Consider the following 6,108-nt stretch of genomic DNA (forward strand, 5'->3'; position numbering starts at 1 on the left):
TAAATAAACTTATTATATTTGAGAGAATTTACCTACATCAGTTATTCCTTCTTATGCTATAGGCTGATTTTTGATTGTATTATGAATAGTACAGATAGCAAGAATTTAAGTGTTGCACACCTATTTCAACACCTAAACACACCACCACTTTGTTAGTCAATAACATAAGTGGAAAACAAACACAGACAAGTTAAGTGTGTGCTATGGCCTGGTACAAGATATAAACTTCAGTACCAGTGGATTAAATTGATGTTTGTATGTTCCAAACTGCAGCAGATGCATAACTTCATTTGGTTGCTTTGCTTCAGGTTCTTATTCCCTTTCAAGAACTGTGGGATTGTGGTCCAGAAGCTGTTCAGGCCAGAACACTAGTTTTAAGTTTTCCTCAGATTCTTTGTTCATCACAACTTTGAGGTACTTTTGGCCTGTGATGTTCTGAAGATTGAAGAACTTCCCAACTATTCCTAATCCTTCAAAGGCATAAAGTTGATGATGTAGTAGTACTAGCCTTGATGGCTCCATGCTTGACAAAGATAAATTGTCTGATCAGCAGGGCAATCCCAGACCATGACTCTTGACATCATGCTTGACACTGGAGAAAGACATGCTCATCTCATGTGCTCAATTACTCTGCATCTTGCAAATTCATAAGATGAAACTAAATCTGTTGAGAAGACCAACTTCCATGCCTCAAACATCAAAATTCCTTTCTCAAAATCTGTAATGTTTACATTGCAGCAAATTTTTGTGTCTTCTAAGAAAGTTTTAATTTGCAGTAATATGGAGTGCAATGGCACTAGGTGGTTTGCAGAGACTTAATCAAATTTCATGTGCTATCTGAACTTTCATATCAAAATACCACACTGAAGCCTTAGAACCAAATCTGGAACAATGTCTGGTTATGAGTACCCGGAATAAAATAATTTGGTATGTGGTTTGTTGCTATGACTACTGACAAAACTTTACAATTGTCAAATAATTTATTCCTCAAATAAGCCCCTGATGCAGCATTAGCAAGCTAGCTAAGCAGTGAAGTCAGAGTAAAGCAGAGATCCATGTTTTCCAGTGAGTTAATGTAAACATTTGATGGGTTATGACTAGTTGAGTCATTTGCTACATGACCACCTAAGGAACTGTTTACTATACATGAATTAATTTCTGTCCCTCTTTTCAGTGTGGCAGTTATTGCTTTAAAAAAATAGTGACAAATGTCTCGAGAAGAAAATAAAATGACATACAAGCACCGAGTATATCTAGGCTCTTATCATTAGCTTCCAATGTTGTTAGTCTTTGTGTTTGTAAGGTCATATTTGAATCTATATACAATATGTGTGTGGATGTGCTACGGTATGATGTTATGTGATTAAAAAACATTATTTCCGTCTCACCAGGACGCCAACTTGCTTCCTGAACCAAGCCTCACTTGTCCATATAAACTGAATTCCAGTAGAGGGCGAGGTTATCCACCTATTCTTATCAACTGCATGTCAATTGTGTTACACTGAGAAAGCAAGGCAAACTTGTCTTGACGTTGGGACGCTGACTGTGTTTGTAATATGACACAAAATTATTTCTAGTCCAGTATTTTCTATGCAATATACCCTACTGCAGTATGTATTGCAAGATTTTGAGATGTTATTCTAATCATTTGTTGTTATTTGCATATGTGTAGCATTGTTTTTTGTGGGGGGGGGGTTTTTCCGATTCAGTTAATAGTTAAATTCTTGCTCATACTGTTAATGTTATCTGACAGTATCCAACAGACTATATCAAATATGGACAGTAGTAAGTGGTTATATTACTTTATTACATCAATTCAACAGTAGCTCCACAGTAGGCCTCCACACAGTTCAGATAGAAGACAACAGAGTCGTATCACGGTAATATAATGGATTATATTATATAATGCTATTATATAATGGTTACTGTCTATTGTTTTATAGACTTTGTATGTGGGATTTTACACTTGTTTCATAGCACAGTTTTTGTGTACTGTAACCAGTCTGACTAGATTGGTCATTATTTTTACTTTTTCTGGTTTTGTTTTTTTGCTAGTACACATAACTGATGCATGGTTCATTGGTCAATTGCATGTCATTCCTCTCAAAATCAAACTGGAAGGTAAATCTAGAAAAAGGAAGAAAAAGGATTTAATAATGTTTTTCTTTATTGTATTTTTATGGATTGCTTTTCCATGTCATGTCAGTTGTTTTCCAGAAGGTGGCCCTGTTCTTTTTCAAGATCATACTTCAGGCTCCAGGCTCTTTTATTTTCACAACAATCTTCATGTTTTCCAAAGAAATGATGTGTGCACTGTGTCTGCCTTTAACTTCGGTGTGAAGCAGAACATCAGGCTTCATGTAATTATAGTACTGACAGATTTCCCCACTGACTGATGTGCATTAATCCTGCATTTGAGTGGCAGCATTGCTAAACACACCTACTAGTGATCACATCTGCTGATGGTCTTTCATTTTCTTTCTTTATTTTCTGCAGGTGATATTTGTGGACAGCTCACCTTGCTTCACTTCCAGACACATGCACATAAACATTACAGATCCTCTACTTATGAGAATTAACAGAATGTCCCCACATCCACTGTAGTTTTCCTCATTGCAGGCCCTCGCTGCCATACTCACATACATCAAGCTCTTTTCTCTGTGTCTGGAACCTGCCCTACCTTAACTAAGGTACACTGTCTTAAAACAAAATGACATAGTTTATGTATTGAGATTTATGATGGTTATTATAGAACAGTGGTTCTCAAACTGATGTGCATACCACCATGGGTGATACCCCATGATAGTGCTGGGTGCACTGAAAAAATATTTGACAAACCTAACCAACAGTGTTTCTGCTGTATATATTTTATTGTGTGCCATATAGTAACCATATAAGATGATTACTTGTAATAGCCAAACAATTTGAAAATAATTTGTAAAAATTATCAAATTCTTGAGATGTGGGCAGAACTTGAATGGGCGGTGCCACCAGCATGCACATTTATTTACCCTCAAAAGCATGATCCTTCTGAACGACTCACAGTCTTTGGAAAGTGAAACCAGATAGTGTCAAGCATAACTCTGTTTAGCTCCCTCCTTAATAAATGAAAGCTGGGTGAAGTTATGACAGTCAGATATGATTGCAATAATTAAAAATATGGCTTGATACTGTTGAAGGATATTCCTGGTGAAAGATGCATAACATTTTCTAGTGCCTACCTGTGAATTATTTTTGAGGGCTCCTAAGAGATGGTGTCTGGTAGGTGGATAATCTGTCCTTTGGTCCAAGAGGTGGTACATGGTCCAAAATGTTTGGGAAGCACTGATAATAGAAACATGACCTCTCTAACCTCTTTTAAAAGACATCAGTAATCTTAGACATACTTATATTTATCATGAATTATAGAACACAGGTATGTTCAGATCCGAATGAGAAAATCTTTATTTGCTTTACAATACAGATAGGGATTGTAAGAGAGGTTCGTAGGATCAGTGTTAGTAACCAGGCGATGCAAAGAGTAGTTAGTCAAATCCAGGGTCAGAGCTGAGTCCAGAGTGAACAGAAGGCCTAGGAGCAAGGCATAGTCGGGTGGAAGCCAGAAAAATCAACATGTGGCGAGAACACTTGGTATGCATACTAGGATGTCAGTACTTTGCAAAGAGGTCTGGGATACCAGAATTTTTATAAAGGAACAGATGGCGATAAACAGGTTTTGCCCATTAGTACTCAAGAGAAAGTGATCTGCTAGGTCTGGGTGTGGCAGTTTGTAACAGTATCATGCTTTTTCCTAGGATCTTATACAGTTTCTACATAATTTGCCCTTCTAATGTTTCATGTTTATTATCGAGGTTAGTGTGCATGTATCACTGTGGGCCATTATTTTTAATATATCCATCTTTTACTCATTGTACTTTGCTACAGTACATTGTTGTTGTTTTTTTGTTTTGTTTTTTGTTTTGTTTTTTTTACAAAAAAGGGGTATTCTGACCAGTGTGGGCTGATTGTAACACCATTAATCACAGGAAGATTAAGGTTTTCCATGTGAAAGCTTGATGTAAAACACATTTAATTATCTTTTCTGAAGGTAAATTATATAATGAGAATTTGGCTCATAGACCAGTTGCTCTGCCTGAATCATGTATTAAACCTTAATCTCTGTATTTGGGTCACTACCTCAGCTCAGTGTCATGAAATATTTTAAAAATGTAATCTAAAGTTAAAAAGTTCATGCCCTCAGTCAAGCCTTGCCCAAACACTGAAACTGCAGCTATTCTCTTACCAACAGTTTTTTTTTAAAATCAAAAGTCTTAATGTCAGCAAATAAATGTGCAAAAACATGTTACAATAAACTGCCAGTCAGGTCTGAATTGGCTGCATGAACTGTTCACTTTTTATAATGTAAAAAAAAATTAATTTGTGATGGATGAGACACTTGTGAAGTGCAGAATATTATATAACGATATGATAAATGTGTTTATTTGTTTGTTTGCTTACTTTATGGCCTCCTAAATAAGTTATTACAAATGCAAGGAATTCAGCTCTGTTTCTATTAGGATGCATCAGAGGAGCTCCGTGCAGCTTTGTCATCTGGGAGGATGTAAGAAGTACATTGGTCTTCCGAGCATTTGAAGCCAGCCATTGCATTCTTTCAGCTCATTGGTCTTATAAACTGAATGCATGAAACATAACACTATGCGTTTAGTTTTCCCCCCGACTGGATGGGGCATTGCAGTGTTGGGAGAAGCGGTCATCCTCTGCCATACGCAGCCATGTTTTTCCTGGCTGTGCCATTGTGCTAAGATACTCTGTAATGTATTTATTTCTTATTCTTTAGAGAATGAATACTAGTAAGATCCAAATTACCTGCAACATAAATTTCGGGGTATACTGAGACTGGTCCTTTGTAATTACCGTCATTATGAGCGAACTTTGGCCTGTAGCGCCTGAGATTGTTCAACACTGCGCACATTGTTCTGGTCCAGATCACAGCACAAGTAAAGAAAATTATGAAGCATGTTGGACACAAAACCACCCAGTTGAATGCAGAGTATGTTTAAGTTTGTTTGGAGAAGAAACAAAATGTGGACTCTTCCTATACATTCAGGGTATTGCTTCTGCGCATGGAACTTGACTTAGGTAGACCTACTCAATTAACTTCTGTGCAGTCTGCGGTAATTTTGAAATATTGTACAACTACATTATACTATACTATGTTATCGTTACATTGTATTTAACATATTAACAGGCTGTTTTAAATAAGGGGAATTGTATGAAAATGACAACAGTAGGTTAGCTCACTGATTTTTATTAACACCATGTAATGCAATTTTACGTTCATTTTAGGAACATAACTTGGAACCGTTGTTATTGGAGACATATGGCCAGATTCATAAAACTTGATGGTAACCGCATTACATCATACAAAATAATTTAATTCCTATTTATAAAGTTATTTTGGTTCTAATTAGCGCGCCTGTTTCAACTTGCTGTGCTAATCTCGCCCGTGCGAATTAGGTAAAAGGCAATCAAAACCGACATGTAAATGATTTCATACATATTAAATACACAGTCTTTATACAGCTCAATTCGTCGCATGTAAATACACGTGCTCATAACGAACTGGGTTCCCCCCTCCTTAATTAGACGGGTTCTGTGCATGTGCCTTTCCCTCAGTCGCTCACTTAATCATATTCCTTTTTCACTATATCACACTTAAGACGAAAAATGTTTGTCTGCTCTTTGCTGTTAACGTCACCTTGAATCTGACGGTAGTTGTTATGATTTTGGCCCCTAGGTTATTCCCTACCAGCCCTGTTCTAGATCAGCATACTGACATTGCCTGTAAATACTCCACTAAATATAATACAGTTATCCAGCCTTTTAAAAGCAACGAACAGAATTTTAAACTTTATAGTCCGACGTGTTGAATGCTTTATACTAAATGTTTAAAATGTGTGATGTAGATTAAATTTGTGCTGTTCGTCGTTGCAGGTTTATTGGGTTTCTTTGAATAGCATCTAATCACCGTCCCGTTCATTGCATGAGCGTAAAAAAAAGGTTGCACCATGCATGCACACTTCGCCTGAGGTTTAGTTTAAGCACTAA

The sequence above is a fragment of the Electrophorus electricus genome, chromosome 8 (assembly GCF_013358815.1).
Source record: "Electrophorus electricus isolate fEleEle1 chromosome 8, fEleEle1.pri, whole genome shotgun sequence".
NCBI lineage: Eukaryota > Metazoa > Chordata > Actinopteri > Gymnotiformes > Gymnotidae > Electrophorus > Electrophorus electricus.